The sequence below is a fragment of the Arvicanthis niloticus genome, chromosome 11 (genome assembly GCF_011762505.2).
Source record: "Arvicanthis niloticus isolate mArvNil1 chromosome 11, mArvNil1.pat.X, whole genome shotgun sequence".
Taxonomy (NCBI): domain Eukaryota; kingdom Metazoa; phylum Chordata; class Mammalia; order Rodentia; family Muridae; genus Arvicanthis; species Arvicanthis niloticus.
Genome location: NC_047668.1, coordinates 15,396,439 through 15,416,394, shown reverse-complemented (window position 1 = coordinate 15,416,394; position 19,956 = coordinate 15,396,439). Strand labels below are relative to the sequence as shown.

Here is a 19,956-nt window from a genome sequence, read left to right as displayed (position 1 = left end):
GGAGGAAAGAGAAAATCAGGAAGGAAGGAGCAGGGAGGGGAGAGATGTAGGGAGAGTGTGGGGGAAGGAGTGAGGAAGACGGGGAGATCCAAGTAGAAGCTGTGGTCTTTTAGAACTCCATCTTGGAAATGTTGTAGCATATTCCCTAGTCAGAGTCCAAGCCTATTCTAGGGTGAGTGGAAGATGACAAAGCACACAGAGTGTGAGAGGGAGAGGTCACTGGGGACTGTCTTCACGACTGATTATTATAAGTGTGTCCTTAGAAGATAATCATGTAGATTAAATCCCAAGGGTCTGCAGAAACACCGATCATACTGTGCCCCCCACACAAGATACATTAGTATAAAAAGTCTGGGGCTAAGGAGATCCCTGTGGATAAATGGTTGCCTTGCAAGTGTGAGGAGTTTGGATCTCCAGAACTGGTGTAAATGTCATGAGGGTATGACACTGGATCCCAGGAGCCAGCTCCTGGATCCCAGGAGAATTCTTGGCTCATTTGAAAGGCCCTGCCTAAAAGTATATAATGGAGAACTATTGAGAAAGAATCCCAGTGTCAACCTTAGGCTTCCTCATTTAGGAGCACACATATGCACATATGTGTCCCCTCTGCCCAACACACACACACACACACACACACACACACACAGAGAGAGAGAGAGAGAGAGAGAGAGAGAAAGCTTAAATCATCATTCTATCTTATACATGTATACTGCTTAGTGATTTTAAAAGTTGAGTTGGCATATGGCATATTCAGATAGAATTTGTTACATTAGACTGAAAAAGCAAGCGTTAATGGAGAAAAAAGTAAGAATTCTGAATTCAAACATCTGCTGTGCCATTCCTGAAGGCCGGAGCCCCTCTCATAATACAAGACTAATGCAGTGTAATCGTGGCTATGAAAGCTCTGGCCTGGTGGTGAAATGAAGCACAGGGAGTTAGGCTTATAGATGACTATGCAAATATTTACCTGTAGAAACTTTTTAGAGTGATACATTAAAAAAATTAATGTTACCTATACATTAAGTTTTCTGTAAATCTGGCTGAAAGCAGATGTTGGGGTTAGGACCTGAAGACAGTGTAGTGAGGCGGAGGATCTCATAGATTAATATTTTAATTGTATTTTATCTAATAAAAATTCAAATAGTTTGATCTCTACTGTTTTATGAGAGTATTTGGAATAGAAGGGACACATTTTTCAAAACTAGATTAGCTAGAGAGTAGGACATTAGTTACTAAAATGCTTTTAATGTCACGGAAATTATAAACAAGAGTCAGAGGCTGTTAATGGCCAAGCAGCTGAACTTGGATTCTCCCTCCCACACACTGGAGTTTGGTTAGATGAACACCTGTGGGTGTCAGTCATTGGAGGGAAGTGCAGGGTCCTTACCAGTTCTGTTCTTGGTGCCTCTTATCCTTCTGTTAACCTCAAGTTCTGTGGCCTGATTGATTTCCCAACCCAGAGACATGACGTACCATGTCCGTTTTGTACAAACTCTCATGGTTTTCTTTTACCTCTGCAAATGCTTGTTTTGGCCGTTTCTTTTCATTGCTAGTGAAAACATACATCCAGGCAACTTCATGCTACTACAATGGCTCCATTGTGCTCTGGCCCTATGCAACCAAACCCCACACACTGGGCAGCTTAAACAGTGTAGCTTTTGGCCCATCCTAGTGGCGTGAGTCCGGGATGTAAGGACCAGTGGGACTGACTCTTTCTAAAGGCTGCGTGGGAGATGCACTTTCATTATCTGTCTTTGTGTGTAGTGATGGGCTGACATTTTTGAAATTCTTTTGTTCCTTGAGGTACCAAAAATGACTGCCTCCATGTTCACATGGCATTCATGTGTATGAGGATCCATTCATCTGTTATCGTTATGCATAAATTTCTCCTTTGTATTAATACACAGGCCATATTGTTTAGGGCTCCTGTCTTAGGGTTTCATTACTGTGAAGACACATCATGACCAAGGTGACTCCTCTAAAGGACAAGAATTAATGGAGGTTGGCTTACAGGTTCAGAGGTTTAGTCCATTATCATCATGGCAGGAAGCATGGCAATGTATAGACAGGCATGGCAGTGGAGGAGCTGGTGGGAGTTCTACCTCTTGTTCTGAAGGCAGCTAGGAGAAGACTGGCTCTCATATGGTTAGAACGATGATCTCATTGCCCACCTCCACAGCAACATACTTACACCAACAGGACCACACCTTCTGATAGCGCCATTCCCTGGGCCAGGCATATTCAAACAACCCCAACCCCAACTATTGATTACATTTTAACTGTATCTGAAAATGCTATTTCCAAAGACAGTCTACAGAACTAGGGGGTTAGTAGTTCAGCCTATTTGAGGGGGTTTATGGGAAGGGGACAGACTCCGTAGATAAACTCACCCTAAGACTGACACGCTTGTCATCCCAGAAGTGACCTCTTTTAGGGGTGTCCTACCTACTGTGCCTCAGTTACACCATGACGATAGCAGTTGCTGAAGTCTTTTTTTAATGAAATGAATATACACTTTCAGAAGCAGTCCTGGAAATTATATGTAAAATGTTCACTTCAGTTTTCCAGGATAATATTTACTAAAAGTGTCTCTTTTTTCAGGGGAAAGGAAATAACTTAGAAAGTAAGACTTGAGCAGGCAGACCAGAAGAAGGGCTGCCTTGTGAGACCTATGTTGGTCACATTTTACTTTCCAGACGTATTACCTCCTCAGTGACTAGCACATATGTACATTTTCTGGAATGTATTTTATTTCTTCTGCTTGTTCACAGTGCATGAAATCCATGTCTCACTGTGAAGGACTCATGATGCTTCTCATTTCAAATATTTCAGTCTTCATGGCATTTATTGAGGTGCGCTTGGCTCTCATGCGTCTTTATGTGTTAGTGTCAGGCATCATCATCGGGACTCATGGTTAGCCTGAGATAGTGCATGTAGTAAAAACAAACAAACAAACAAACAAACAAACAAAATAAAAACAACTGCCTTTGTAAAATTGGCCCAAACCAAAGCTACTTCATTCTTTATTTACTGTGTTTATGCCTATCTGCAAGTGAAAAGCTTTCTTGGTTTAAAAAAAAATCATTCCTACTGTTGTCTTTGAAGATCAGGATTCTAAAGATCAATCTTCCTTTCTCTCTCTCTCTCTCTCTCTCTCTCTCTCTCTCTCTCTCTCTCTCTCTCACACACACACACACACACACACACACCAAATCTCACCCTCATTTCTCTTACTGTTTCTTTAACTTCTGTTTCTCTGACTGTCTCTGTCTCTGTCTCTGTCTCTCTCTCACACACACAAACAGAAACACACACATGGCCCTTGCTGAAATCTGTCCACAGTATAAAAAACAAAAACAAACCCAACCAAACAAAACCAGTTTAATTCCTTGTAGTCACATTTTCTGTTTTAATTAAGTATTCTACCCTGTAAGTACAGATGGTTACCAAAGTTCACATGACCCATAGTAAATCCAGTCAGTTGTCCAGCTTCTCCCTACCCTCATTAAAACCCGTGCTGTGTCTGTGTGAAAGGTCGTAGGTTGAGGGAGAAACAGCACCCTGACACGTCACAAAGCTTTCATATATTTTCACTAACATGTTTTAGAAAGGTCACTGGGAACTGTGTGTTGGGGAATGGGGGGTGGTTAGAGTGACAGGAATATTAGCTCAGGGTGGCACAGAACACTTGAGCAAGTGTACTCTCAAGATACCCACCCATTCAATTGAAACCATTGCTATCCTGTGCCCCTTAAAATATGCATTTCATTTTTCTGGACAGTATGAACTTTTTCCTGACAGGTAGATGGTGTTGAAGGTATCCTTGCAAATTAGTTTGATCAAACATTGCCCTCATTCTTATATCTGAGGTAAGTGGACTTTGCTTGGGGTACTGGAGTATGAGAGAGATGAAGTTATAGTTGATGGTGGGGACCCTTCTGTGATGTGGGGAAGAGGCGTTGGGAGTGTCCAGGAGGGAGCAGACTCTAAAGCAAGCATTCTGAGGATATGTTCATCGGTTTGAAACCTTTGCCTTGAGTTAATTGCAGAATCAGATATGGAGTGGGGCGGATGTTCTTTCATAAGGAACTTCAAACAAATTTTCCTTTTCACTGACTTGTTACCCTGGCTGGGGACTCTTGGCTCATAATTTTGCCTCGTTAAGAGCAAACAGGCACCTCAGCCTGATCAGACAACAAATCACAATCTGAAGTTATTTGAGTTTCACATAAAATGTACATTTTGAATTTCATTTGTTTTTAGTTTGGAATTGCTTGTAAGTGAGCATTTATTTGTTGTTCTACAAGCCACTTTCGAATTTTGAATGCCATTTCTATAATAAGGACACCTATACTCAATAACCACTTCAAATGCTGACATCTGGAACAGCTAGGGCATACATTAAGGGAATGAATTTTCATTTTCTATATGAAATCTTATTTTCCACAATTCACTTTATTTGAAGTCAAGGCCTGTGTTGAATAGATTTCTGTTCTGTGGTGCACAGCGTATGTCCCCGCACATAGTAAGTGGTCAGTTAGGGCTGAGGACCTAATGAATGGCTCTTTCTATGTACAGACAGAGGCTTTACAGCAGCATGAGCAGATGAGTGAACTTCTTCTCTTCCAAGTTGCAAAGGACAACATCTTGCATTATTAGCTTACTTAGTTTGTAACTGAGAACCTGTGGTTGCCAGTCAACGGACTGAGTGCTCTGCAGGGCGCAGAATGAAGAGAACAGGGGCTAATCTTCCACTGAAAATGGTGGCACGAATAACACAAGTGACTCCAGGATATAGAGGAGGTGCTTTAGTACAGCAGCCAAGGGAGGAAGAGGAATTCAGGTGTCAGGTAACATTTAAATCTGAGTTTGGAAGCATGGCCTAGAGGATGGCACAGTCCCTCTGTGTCTGGAGTCTGGGGATTCTGTATCTGTGCCTCTACAGGGATGCGCTGTGGCCCGGAAATGTTAAAAACAATGAATTTTTAACAACATACTATACATGTATAGGTAAAGAACATGTATAGAACTAACTCCTTGTTATCCCCTGAACAGGACCGCACAGCAGTAATTGACATTGGGTTAAATATAATAAGCAATCTATTGAATAGATATGTTTTAATTATACTGGAGGATATGTATAGTTCATACGCTGCTCTGAAATTTGACATTTATAATGCATCTCAGAGCTAATGTCCTACAGATCCAAAAGCCTGTATACTTGGGTAAGGGAAATGAGCCCAGATGGCTTAAGCAAATACTAATGCCTTTTAATACTGTGGAGTTTAAAGATAGGTGACTTGATTTTTACCTCTAAGGACAACAGAGGCCTCACTCATGGTCCCTTTGCCTGTTGTCTCATGGTTACCCAATGTCTGTCTTGTCAATGCTCAAAGCATAAAGTGTGAAGCAAGTTGCTGGACAGCCACATTCAAACTTTTTTTCTTAATCTATCAGAAAGCAAAGGCTCTTTCTGAAGCTACAAACTGACTTTACTTGCATCTCAATGGTGAAAACAGTGCCACTGGCAAACTTTCATTATTGTCAGGCCATCCGGGCTGGAGAGAGAATACCAGAGGCAAATACAACAGGAGGAACAGACTAAATAGTTTTCTTTAGTGTTCCCTAGGAGAATAAATCTTGGTGGATAGGGTATGTGATTAATAAAGTGATCTGTCAGAATTGGGGAGGTGATCAATCATGATCTTTAGATTTGTCTATGAGAAGACACTGATGGTGAGAAACTTTCCATTGCACAACATTAACAGAAGGGTAGTGCAAAGCTGCAGCCACAGCTTGGGACACTAAGGCTCTGGGTGGAGGAAGGCATTGGAATACAAGGTTCTCTCCAGATCATCAACCAATAGAATTATTAGTACAGTTACACAGTTCCTGGCTCCATTGGAGGAGGTATGCTTTGTTTTTTTTTTTTTTTGTTTTTTTTTTTTTTTTTTTTTTCTTTTCATTTCTAGAAGGAATTTGGTTTTTTTTCCCCTTCTTTTTGTCATGGTCATTTTTTGTTGACTTTGTCAGCAGATTTATAAGAAGCATCATTGCTATTTTTAAATACTAAAGCCATTCTCATGGAGCCAAGGGGACTTGCATTTCTTATTAAAGTTATATAGTTAAAATATTTATTATTTTTTATATTTTTAATTTGACATGTATGAGTGTTTTGCCAGTGTGTAGGTCTGTGCACTCCATGTATGCCTGGTGTCTGCAGAGGTTAGAAGATGTTGGACCATGTGGGATGGAATTTACAGATGGTTATGAGCTGCCACGTGGGTGTTGGGAATAAAATCAACTGGGATCTTCTGTAAGAGCAGCCAATACTCTTAACCACTGAGCAATCTCTCCAGCCAACCCCCCACGTTATTTTTTAAATTAAAAATGTTGAAATAGTAGAATGTGAAGTACTCTGTCCAAAAGAAGAATTCATCAGAAGCTAGAGTTCTAACAGCCATTATAGTAATGAGAAGCAACAGATAGCTCAGCCTTAGATAGCTCATCTCTCTCTTACAGCTGACTTTCTTCCTTGGTGGTTTATTATTGGTGGTATATGTTCATATTTGTGTGTGTGTATGTACATGGTGCTTGTGCGTGCACGTGTGTGCGCATACACACACACACACACACACACACACACACACACACACACACACGCATTTTGGCAGAGCCACTGTAACCTTACATTTACTTTTTCCCCGTTGGTCTTCTTGGGTACTGTAAGTGAGGAAGACCAGAGCAGTCGGGTAGTGATGATTTGTTACATCACTGGTTAACACTAACGAACAGAAATATCCTTCAGAGTGTTTGGTAAACACAAAGTTCATGGACCAACTGGTTTACTAAGTTGCTCACAAGGGGAAACTAGGAATCTAGTGGTTTTAGAGAGGAGGGTCCCAGAATCCACTCTGATAAAGCCTGAAGACAGGAAGTGATGTGTAAGGGGAAGTAAGGCAGCTCTTAGATTAGGTCTTGAGCATCTTACCTGCTCTGGACTAAAATCCTGGGACTCCAAAATTGGATGTGTGCACTCTAGGAAATTTTTAGCAAGACTAATTTTGGCACAGAAATGGAGTAATGGATCTTTTTTTGATTTATTTTAAAACTTATACTTCTTGATTGTCTTTTATAGCACATGTGCATTAGTGTATGTTTATAATTTAGGTGTAGAGCTGGATGAATGTACGAAAGGCCCGTTTTATAAACTGTTTTACAGAGAGAGAGCGCGGCACGATCAAAGACGCTGAGAGATCATCACTTTAAACGACCAGCAGGGCCCGAATCCATACTTCTGTCTAGCAGTGTGCAAGCATTTACTGTTTCTTAACTGTTTTTCATTTAGAGATCAACACTGCTCAGTGCTGTCTTCCTTAATATTTGTACATGGGGCAGAACCTGCAGTGAGGAGCAGTGGTTGGCTGTGCAGGGAACACCAGGGGGAAATGCTGTACTAAGCTGGTATTTAAACAGTCGCCTACTCAGAAATCAGCAGAGAAGTACCAAGGTAACATCATCCCATCAGAGTCCAGGACTCAGTCTAGTTGTTAGCAGGATTTGATGATGAGTGGCTACTCAGCATGTGGGTGAAGAAACCTGGGGTTTCCAGGACTATTTGTGTTTCGGCTTTAAGCCTGGGTTGAACTTCCTTTTTCTCTGTTCACAGAAGACCCTTCCCTATAAAGTTTTCCATTTAAAGTAAAATAAGATTTCAGTGTGTTTCCATACATAATTTCATATTCTAAAAGATACCTTAAAGTCACAACAAATAAAATAATCCTCCCCTCCCCAATTTGAATAGAGTCCATTTTCCTTAATTAGAGCTGGCATCAGGAGCTGCCTCCTTCTATTTTGAATTCTTTAAACCAGACTACAGGTCCCAGAAAGCATGGGGCTATTGCTAAGTAGAGATGTTGTTTCTAACACACACACACACACACACACACACACACACACACACACACACACACACACCATTATTTATTCAGTCAAATTGTCACTAAAGAAGAAAAACCACACATACAGTTACTGGTTTAAAAGCTTAAGCTTTTTCTGTCAATATAGTCAATCTGTTGTTTGTTTGTTTGTTTGAAACAGGGTTTCTTTGTATATACCTGGCTATCCTAGAATTTGCTCTGTAGACCAGGCTGGCTTTGAACTCAGAGATTTACCTGCACATGTATGTATATACACCACAAAAACAAATCAAAACCCAAACCAAGCCTCCAGTTTCTTAGATCAGTAATTCCCCTGCCTCATGCTCAGCAGCACAGCTGCGTGGGTCTGGGTCAACTGGAGAGAACTGACAGAGGGGAACACAATAGCAACCCACCAGTAACCTTTACTGCACCCGAGTGTGCCTGGCACTGTGTCGGGAGCTTGATTGTCTGATTTAATCTTCACAGTGGCTCTTGCAGGCAATGCTATTACTGTTGTTTAGCTCACAAACCTGCAGGTGGGGGCTTGAAGACCTGGAAGACAAATCTTGCCAGAAGTCAGCTCACATGCTAAGGAAGAGGCTAGACCCAGCTGCAAAGGCTTTCCCCTGTGCTGCTGTGGATGCATTCTGCTTCTTAGTTAATTCCTATGCAATGACAGGGCCCTGGCTTTTTAGGAGAAACATGCAGGGGCCATCTTACAGTTGGGAGTGAACAGGACCATAGGTCTGGTATTTCTCTTGTATTTTTCTTTTATGGAGCCCTTGTAATGCAAAACACTGGTTCTGGGTGAGAGCATTGTCTCAAGTGCAGGTAGGTCAGAAGGGAGGAGACTTCTTTCTGGGGTGTTAGGAGGAGGGCCAGGGATCTCCCAGGAGGGAGGCTGGGTCTTTGGCATTTGAGGGGCTCCATGAGTGTCTAGTTTCCGCTCCCTTAAACTTGTTTCTTTTCCAGTTATTCTCAGACACAAGGCTGTGTATTTTGTTTTACTGTTTTATACAAGAGAATTGGTAGCTGCCCTGTGTCTTACTGGTGAGAGAGACCTTCCAGAGGCTGGCTGTTCTTTTTATCATAGGACAACATGCCTGGGATGGCTGTGTTCTCTTTTAGGCTGATTTCATGGGCTCTGAGGTGATCTTTAGTTATGAGTCTTCTAGAATTTTTGAGGTCAGGAATCCTTTTGTGTTTTCTATTTCTGAGACATCGAAAGGATTTAAGATCTAATTGTTGAATCATTTAAAAGTGCCCTAGTGTTCAGAGCCTCAGTTTTCCTCATCTATACGATGGAGACATACAGATCTCCTAGCATCTTCAGAAGGGTTAAATTGGTTCATATCTCAAAGAACTTAGTGTGGGTTCTGCCAGATATATCCAATACATGCTCTATCACTATTGTCATTATTCTGCTTGTTTAAATTTCCTTCCTTAAAGTACTCCTGTATATCCCCAAACAAGCTTTGATTCTAATGCCTCGGCTGATGCCACTATGATGTCAGTAATGCCATACCTGTTTGTTGTGAGAACTTAGTAAGATTCAGGAACAATAGTCCATGTGTATATATGTGTCACTGAGTCAGACACGTTGTTTCATTTGATACTTGTAAACATCGCTAAGGTGGGTACCATTGCTCTTATTGTATACTACATGCACTAGGGGTCTCTGTCTCGGGTTACATAAGGAGTCTCAGCCATGGCTATTTCATAACCACTTCTGCACTTGACATATCAAAGGGCATTTCAAAGGACCGTGCATATGTAGGCTGTTATTATGACATCCTTATTTGGGCTATAGCCTGCAATATGATATATACCCAAATTTCCTCTGCATTAAATTGAAATAAACATTTAAAGGAATGGCATCTTCCCAAGTCTGACTTTGCTTTGAAAATTTCATACTTTTTTCTTATGATTTTTAATCTAAAAGTATAAAATCTAGGATTTCTGAGACCAGGAATAGGTGAACCAATATGGCCAACACAAGAGGAGTTTGTGTGTGTGTGTGTGTGTGTGTGTGTGTGTGTGTGTGTGTGTTACATTGCCCAATTTATAGGGTTTGAAATGGATATTTAGGAAAAGCATTACTAGGCCAGCTAAGGTATGAGATCAGCCAATTGATTTGTTATGATTTTGTGTTTTTTAAAATAAAAGAAGGAGTCTATTATGTCGGTTTGAAGGCAGCTTGGTAGGGTTTCTGTGACTGTTAGAATTTGGCCAGAGGATCACAATTTTGGTACATCATGTATCTGGCTAAAATTATCCTGTCACCGTGCCTTCCTCTGAGGTGTCTTAATTCCGAGCTAATACAAGATACTAGAGGGATGCACTCTTAGCTTGAAACTGTTTTCCTGATAGATCCTTCCTTGCTGGAAGCCATCCCAGAGTTGATTGGAGCTTCAGAGTCCGTGCTCTTTGGGGCTTTCCTAAGTGACAAGAGGAGGTGCTGTCTGTTGTTCCCTGGCTTGTGTGCTTTAGAAAGATTTGACTTAGAAACTCTGAGATACTAAACAGGCCCTACACTTTGAGTTAGTATTGATTGACAAGTCTCTATTCAATGTTAAACAGTTTGAAGTTAGGATTGTAGGTTTAGAGTTAGAATTTGCATGTAGGAATATTCTCCCATGTGATATAATAATTAAGTTTTACATTAATCAAAATAACAAAAGGGGGCTATTAATTTTTTTTTTTGCAGTGAATTGTATATTTGGCTACTGAATTGGGAGTAATTAAATTGTATTTTGTTTAGGTTTTTCTTCTCGAGTGCTATGTTTTCAAAGAGCGCACAGTTCATAGTGTGAATAAAATTCACGGACGAGCATCAGGGGCCTGTGAGCCCAGGAAACTGAGTTTGGCAGTGCTAATTTGTATTAAAGTTGTTGTTGCGTGACAGCTGGAAAAAGATCTAATGCTTGCCACCTGAACCAAGGCACGGAACATTGCTTTCTATAACTGCCATGAATTTGAATCGAGGCCAGGATCTCTAAATTTGAAATAAACTGATACTCTGTCTTGAAAGATGATACAGGCCACTTATGTTGTGGAAGGTATTTAGAAAAAAGTATTTCAATTTAATTTTTTTTAGCTGTATACACACACATACACACACACACACTCACACACACACACTCATACATCCATACTCACACACACAAGCACACATGCACACATGTGCACACACATGGACACATACACAGGATTGCATGTGTACTACATACATGCAAGCATGTACATGCACACACACTCATACAGATACATAACACACATGAGTGCGCGCGCACACACACACACACCACTTTCAAATGGCTAGGCTGGTCAGCACTACCTGTTTGTAGTGGCCCTGGCTGTCATGGTCATGCACTCACAGGGAGGAACTAGGAAAACCCATCACTCTGTCACTCTGTACCAGGAGCTAGCACTTGGCTTACAGTGGCTCCAAGGCTTGGTGTTTCTACTCTTACCATGGTGGAGCTGCTCTCTTTACCAGAGCCATTATTCCTCCTGGATGTCATTGTGGTTCACAGCGTTACAATGTCACTTTAGTAATTTAGATTTTAACCCAGCCATCCTGCTGTGCCAAACTGTTAAAGCCACCAGATGCAAAATCCATTCATATGCCTAGGACAATAAAAATGATGACGGTGACAATCATTCATAGACTGCATTTGCAAAACACATCTTTTCGTCTGAAGGGCTTTATAAAGGGAGTGTGTGTCTTGAGACTACTGCATGAAAAGTGATCTTTGAATCTAATATGGAAATGAAATGAATCCACCTCTGGAGTGAAACGTGGAAGCCGTTTAATAATTTTTAACTAAGCACACATGTCTCTGTGTAATATAAGTTTGCTCATATACTTTGTAAATTGTATTTTACATTAAAATAACATTTAAGCTTTATTCTTACTGAAAAAATAATTGTTTGGAAAAATACTTAGAAACTAACTGGCTAAACAGGAAAAATCTCTCTACTGAACATTTCAGTCAAGCCCAAGAGATTCCCTTAAGGAGTGCCATAGGCACCCTTCCTTGCAGGACAGTGTGCTTCTTTGCAGTCTTAGGGTGAGGCAGTGTTTCAGTAGCACCTGGTCTTGCAGGACAGAACCAGTGTGCATTCAGTTCTGCATTGCACCAGTGCAGACAACCCCAAGCCAGTTTCCTCCTCCCTTCCCACTTTCTTCCTGTGTGACCTCATCCATTTCTAGAGTGTCAAATAGCTGTGCTCTCCTGAAGGCCCGTTCTGACTCCTCGCTGCTTCCCACTGCTCGCCTCAGTGCTTGTGAAGTTCAAACTGGAGGGAGGATTCTTCATCACGTTCTGCCTTCTCATCCCACCTCCCCTCTCAATATAAATCACGAGGTCTTCACATTCCAAAGTAAGATGTTTCATAAAATAATCCCTGTCTGCACTCCACACAGCATCCCTCAGCGCAACGTTCTTCTCGTCATTCAACTAGGCAGTATTGGAGGTGACACCCCGCTTCCCAGAATCAGAAGTAATCCCCCTTCCCTGCGAATCTGTGTAACTGTATTTTGCATAAATCCTCACATCTGTCCAGCACAGCATGTGAGCTAGGTAGTGGGCATGTACCAGTAAGTATATGATAAATAAAAATAAGGTGGATTTTTAAAACATTTCTTAGACTCTAGAAATTATTTTACTTATCACTTCATCAGGTTATGTATTTGCATACGTATATGTATGCCGTGTTTTGATGGAGTGATTTATTCTAGCCCACTGTCTATATTTCTAGTTTTTATAGGGTAGGCCATTGACTTATATGAAATCCTTCATTTTGAAATGAATACTTTCTTATAATGAATACAGCTTCATAGGTTTCCCTTTGCTTTTTATATCTCCAATAATATTATGTGCAAAATTTCTCTTAACAAAAGAGAACAAAATATATATGCCAGTTTTTATTTCTAAGGTCTTTGCCAAACCCTATAAATTTCAGCCTTGGGTTGAGGCTGCATGATACATGGGAAGCATCCTTCCCTAGTGATGGCTGAAAGTTAGAGGTACCACGCTGAATTTGGATATTTATAAATGCTTACTGAGGGAAATAGAGTCATTATGTATTATACAGGAAAGTTCAGAAGAAAAGTTATTTAATCCCACATGGTTTTTAAATGAAGTCTGACAAGATGCATCCATAACATCTTATATATAATTATCACCTCACTCTGCAAATGAGCTTCATAGTTTTTAGGTGACAGTTATTTTTATGGCTCATTCTTTTAAAAATCATATTCTTTATTATTATTATATTTAGTTACTGAGTACATGTGTAGCTGCACACAGGGCTGAGGGACACATGGGTGCTGGTGGTATTTGTGGAGGTCAGAGGGCAAGCTGATACAATTTGTTCTTTCCTTCCATCATGTGAGACCTGGGGTCAAACTGATGTCATCAGGCCTGGTGGTAAGTGCCTTCACCTGCTGAACCATCTTGCTGACTTTAGTGGCTCAATCTTAGGTTTGTTTAATTTTTTCCTTCTTGTATGTGGTATTAATGTTTGCCATCGGGTCTCAGCTTAGCCCAGGCTGTCCTTCAGCTCATAACCCTCCTGCCTCAGCATCCTGGCTGCTGAGATTATAGGCATGAGTCACTATGTCTGGTTTTTGCTTGTTTTTAATCCTTGCTATACCTTACAATTTGCAATGAAAAAAAATGGAGTGAGGATTTGTCCCTTCTTTCTCCTCATGTATATTCCATATAGATCCAAGTGATGTATGTAATTACGAAAAGTGCATCGACTTTTTAACGTATATGTGACGAGAAGACATTCAGTTAGTATTATCTTTTATGAAGAATGCTAGTTCGCTTCTTTGATCTTTGGAGATGACCATCACAGATGGCTAACTTCTGAAGTCCTTATCCCTCAGCTTTCCACCAGCCATTCTTATGTCATGTTTTGAAAGACAGTGAGATTGAGGGCAGCTTAGGTCTTGCAGCATCCACACAGTTCTCCGCAGCACATCATCGGTGAGCTGAGTAACACTGGCATAGCTGAACGACTGTTGCATTTGCACATGCATTTTTGAGATGGGAACTTCTTCAAAAAACACAATGGAACCAAAATAATGTCCCTATTGTTCATTCTTAACAGAAGACCCATTTTCTTTCATAGGGTGGAAATAGTTGACATTAATTATCCTCAGTCATGTGAATATTCTGTTATTTTTTTCCCCTCTGTCTCCTAAAGGAGTTTGTGGAAGGATGACCTCTGAGTCTGCAGCTCTGGCTTAGTCATTCAGAAGTTCTGAAGCACAGGATCTGATTGCTAAATATGGCTGTACTGAGGGATTTCTCTGATTTGATGTCAAGCTTGTAGGCCTCTCAAGTCCAGGGTATAATGCACTGAAGGATGTAAATAATTTGAGGACCAATTTATGTCGATTTCCTCTTAATAGGGGTTCTTTAAATTATGATAATGATTATCGCTAGGAATTTATGGGGGCCATATGGCATGTCTGAATATACTGTCTTAGCAAGGTCTGCTCATGTCAGCTTAAGGACAAGCAGTGGATGGCAAATCTTACTGAGGGGCTTGGCAACAGAGCTCTCCATGATCTCTGTATTATCTTTGTGTAATTTAGGTCAGGTTTGAGTAAGTGCAGCAATGGACTCTAGAATCTATTGTTTTTTTTTTTTTTTTTTTTTTTTTTCCTTCTAGTCTGTAACTTACAGGACACAGACATCCACACAGGTACCACAGTGAGGAGACTGCTTAGGAGGAATCTGCTTTGCCTGCCATGTTACTATTGCTATGCATATCATAACTTCCAGTGTTTTCTGCAGCATTTATCTAATGGCAAAGATACATGTTTTGTCTAGAAAACAAAACTTTTAGACTTTTAGCTTCTTTTAGACTTGACTTTCTTTTGGAATTTTTAATGTAGGCTTTCTGAGGAAGTTGTGTTTTTTTTGTTTTGTTTTTTGTTTTTGTTTATTTACTTGTTTCTACATATGTCCATGAAGGATTATATTTATTAAACAAATGAAATGGAACTAAACACCATGGAAGAGGAAAGAAATCAGAGACTGAGATTAGTCCCAAAGGCTCATGGGAGGACAAGCAGTCAGCCTATGTGCATTTGGCAAGGGTGCTCAGGCCTCAGAGTGGGGGCCCAGATACCAGCCGCTGAGTCTCCATAATGCATGGGAATTGTGTAGGAGAAGCTTTAACGTTCTGTCATGGCATGGCTGGTGAGTGAGTACGGACTGCCATGATCAAGGGTAGAGATGGCTGTGAGTGAGGCATCAGTTAGCAAAGTCCATAATGCTTTGTGATGGACGTGAGTTCCCCTGTCATTCAGAGAGGGCGTAGAATGGACATTGTCATAGACACCTGAGTGGACATGGAATTCACTGGGGATTCTGAACTCTGTGGAATGCCATGACCTTTCAGATTGCCGGTGTGGTGGTAGTTTGGGGACATCACTTTCAAAGACACAAGCGGGGCTCTGGCTTGACACTGTCACTTGCATTTGTATGATTTGCAGAAGAGTGTAAGAGCAACAGGCTTTCCTCTCTGCAAATGTAACTTGTGTTCACACTTAAGCTTATGTTTTAGGAAAAAGGTAGTTATGTTCTGAAGCCTGCACCCTGGTTCAGTCGAGAAAGGCATATGCTAATAAGGAGAAAGGAGAATGTGTTCTGTTCAATATAAAATATTTTGGCTAGACTACTGGGTGCCTACCTTGCAAGGAATCACAGATATTTGGCACTTTCAGAAAAGTGTTGGACGGGCTGATTTGTTCTGACCATCAGGAAGCCATGGAGCCAGGACATGGGGAGCCGTCTGTTTGCACTGGTTTATGGTGCTGAGGTCAGTGGAGAGGGAGGGTTTTGGTTCCATGACTGCACATCAGGATATTTTTAAAGTGTGACCTAAATCTAAAGGTGATACTAACAGTAATCAATTCATAAATGATTTTGATGTACTATTTGGTGGGGGCACAGGTTGGAACAATCGTTCTGAGGGGACTACTGAGTAGTGGGCTCACCAAGTTTGTGGTTGTGCTGCCAAGGATCAAGAACAGGGTTGGACATTTTTTTCCAGACTGCCTGTGGGAATGCAGGTCTTTCACTACAGAGTGGATATGATTTTACTCGATTTTTTTTTTAAAGGTGGAGAAATGAATGGGGCATGCATTCATGTTTTTTCACCTAGGCCAAGTGGAAGACTTTGCAGTGATGTAACCCATTAGGCTAGAGAAGCTTTTCTGTGCACTGCCCCGCAGGGCTGAGAGTAAGTTATGAATGCAGCACTGTTCTCAGTGCAGAGGGCCTTGCCGGGAAGAGAGCGGTGTGCCTGGGCCCCAGCTATTGAGAAGATGCCAGTCAGGGATGAAAACGTCTTTCATGAAACTATAGCTAACTTCCCTGTGACACATTACTATAAAGCAGAGAGTATTTTAAAAACCAACAGTCTGAAAATACACACAATACTTTATAAAAGTCGGAAGGCTTTATGTTCGAGTGTGCATGTTGAGTGACTAAAAATATACAGGTTTGTGTCAGAATGCTTTTGAGTGAATTGTTCTAAGTAGCTTTCCTCCTCGCTCCCTCTGTCTGTTCACAGCTCTGGTTTCTTTTGCCTTTTGGTTGAAATTACAAAAGATGTCTTCTGAGACAAATGCTGGCCCATGACATCAGGGCGAAGGAATGCTCAGCCTGGTCCAGCGTGTGTAAAGCATCAGCTGCTTAACAAAATGTTACATTTTCCAGGGTGGATTTAAAAATTACGGATGATCCCTGAGAGTAGGAGCTGAGTTCAGACAGACCTTTACAAGCACTTTTGTTAGAGGCATGCCAAAATGAGAATTTTTTTTTAGCGTTTATATTACAGACTTTCCCTCCTAAATAACAGAAAAATATTCTGTGGTCTGTATTAAGGCATGTGATAACAATTGACGGCCATAACCACAGTTGGCTAGCATAGAATTTTAAATTTTGAAAACATTATAGATGTTACAGTTGTAAATTTAAATACTAACTCTTTGATTGTTTTTTGAGTTAATTTTTGTATACGTATATAATTCATACTCAGTGAGAATACACAAAATACTTTTAATTGCCCTTTATTATTGTTAGGTCTCAGCAGGACTTAATTTGGAACATTCCATAGCATTTTCTCTATTTGGATAGCACATAAACAGTTTGGCCATAGTTCAGCATATGCATAAAACATTAATTTTACATTTTAACTATGAATATCCAGTTAAAGTTAGTTATTGTTATTAATCTCCACACTTAATTCTGTATCAGCAGAAGAAAATGGAAATTCTTGAAAAATTTTCAACAACTACAAGTTCAATAAAATACATCAAGATGTCAATATACAAACAACTCAAATCAGAAATCAGATGTAAGACATCTTTCATTTGGTGATTTATTGCCAATATATGTAAGAGTTATAGGAACTGTGTGCTGCTAGATTCTATTAAAGTATGACTTGAGAAACTAATCATTTTGGTAAAGCCCTGTGTACCCAGAACAGTCTGAATGGATCAAAGGATTTATTCTCACATGGAAAGGAAAAACATTAAACACTACGGAAAAGAAGCCAAGAACGATGGCTGGCCCTCATAGGCTGAGTGTGGATGATGGCTGACCCTCATAGGCTGAGCGTGGATGATGGCTGACCCTCATAGGCTGAGCGTGGATGATGGCTGGCCCTCATAGGCTGAGCGTGGATGATGGCTGACCCTCATAGGCTGAGCGTGGATGATGGCTGGCCCTCATAGGCTGAGCGTGGATGATAGCTGGCCCTCATAGGCTGAGCATGGGTGTGATGGCTGGTCTTCATAGGCTGAGGACAGGTGATGGTTGGCTCTCATAAGCTGAGACTGGGTAAAATGGGCATGTGACTTGATTTTATCCTGTGTCAGTTCACGCAGATGCTGCTCCTGAGCTGGAGAGGGGTGCTAGAGTTTGCTCACATAATGAGACCTGGAAGCCTTGGAATTGATGAAAGCTGCCAAAAGTCAACCTTCATGGGATGCTTGGCTCTGCTTTCAGGACATGGGGCTTCATATTACATAGAAGTAATGTGAAGACAGTAGCCGGCCAGTAGACTTGGGGGTGTGCCCACTGATGCTTTTGTATTGAGGATATGGACATAGCTATTTTGATATTAGAACCAAATGGGAGGAACTTGTGGCTATAGAGGGTAAAGGGATGCCTTAGGAAGGGTTTCCGGATTCATTTTCTAGCTGACCCGCAGTGTACAGACGTTTACTCCTTAGTCTTCTTTGCCTTCCAACAGGTTTTTCCACAAGTTATTTCCTCTACAAGTATTTGCAGTTTTTATGGGTATATTATAGAGCATTTGGGCATTGTGTGGTTTCCCATAGCACGTGGCACTTTGCTTATCAGAACGAAGTCTTCCCTGTTGAGCGTTCCACATAACCAGGTGGACATGTAACTGCAAAGATGATTTTTTTTCTTAGTCTGTATGATTGTATTTTTCCAGTTCTCAAAGAACACTCAGGTTTCTTTAATGTTAAATTATGAACTCTAACTCATTCTGTTTTATGATAATGGTTTAGAAACAGACTCTTTGAAATAAGGATTGTAATATGATAATACAGAGGGGCTGTACCAACCCACAGACATGTGAGGATACAGACTTTCAACTGGTCTGAGGAGACTGGAGAAATTTGTATTTGTGTGATGCCTTTCTTAAGAGGACTCCGGGGTTACAGATAATGGTGTGTCGTCATCTTGAGATGTCACCAACCAGCAGGGAAGCACAGTGGCAATGACATGGAGCAAACATGCTCCCTTCTGTTGTCCTTGCTGTCCATGAACTCCTGTTATGAAAAAGTTCTCTTCGTTCTAATCTATCAAAATCCACGTTTGTACCCCCCAAAAGGCCTTCCAATTCATATTTCCCTGTAGTTAGTTAGTCCCTGGTTCCCTATCATCTAGTCATTTGCTTGCACTGATTAAGTACCTGCTGTATAACACACACTGAGCTGGTGGCTAGGGGTTGCAGACAACCAGGCAGGACCCTGCACATCTGGGATCTCCCTGCCTACATGGGAGAGTGACAAAAGTGAAGATGGACAAATGTGCAGAGTAACAGTGGCAGATAATGCGACACATTGTCCTGGTGGTGTATTGCTAGAGGGACTGTGTGGACCTAGGAGCCAGGAGCAGATGTCAGGGGCCAGGACACCTTTTGACTCTTGAAGGAGAGGAAGTCTCTGGTTAGGTAAAGTGAAGAAAGGCATGGGGTGGGGGTGGGGTGGGGGGTGGGGGGTGGGGGGTGGGGGGTGGGGGGTGGGGAGCTATAGAGAAATCTACCCAGGCTGTTGTGACTGGATACAGGTGGTCAACTCACAGGAAGTGAGGCTGGAAAGCTGCATGCTGAGAAGTCTTTAAATCTTGCATTTCACACAGTAGACTTTGGTCTTTGTTTTATACTTTCTATTACTGTGTTCATGAATTGAACTACAAGGATGTGTGTGTGTGTGTGTGTGTGGTGAGATAGCTGGATAAAGACTTTAACAAGATAACTCCATTCATAATAAAGAAGAGACAGGAAGGAGAGGTGGTCAGAGACAGGAGACATCAGTGCATGGCCACTACAGCTCTTTGGGAAGGAAGTGTGCCCTGTCCAGAACAGTGAGCAAGGAGACAGGCTTGGCAGATAACAGGAAGCAAGCCTACAGCAATTACTCACTGGACGCGAAGGGTGGAGGGGCAGGCAGGAGCCATGAGATGGGAGCCTGACTCTATGCAGTATGGCTCTGCTCCCTGGCATAGGGAGTACAGGAAAAGGAACAGATTGATGCCTGAAGATGATGGGTCTCACTTTGGGTATTTAGAGACTGAAGCCTCCCATTAGAAACCCAAAATGGGCAGAAACCCAAATATTTGCAGACTAATCCAGAGTATGAAAATAATTGAATGTATGTGATAAGCAAATGCTTGCTGAATGATTGAATGGATGCGTAGATTAGCCGTCAATTCATTACATTTTAAATGACTATTATTGACTTGCTGTA

General features: G+C 41.3%; 1 protein-coding gene across 6 annotated transcripts in view; it reads left to right on the top strand.

Moving 5' to 3' along the window:
- Npas3 (neuronal PAS domain protein 3) overlaps positions 1–19,956 on the top strand; it is an 807,361-nt gene that overhangs the window by 27,595 nt on the left and 759,810 nt on the right. The gene's annotated exons all lie outside the window — the stretch shown is intronic.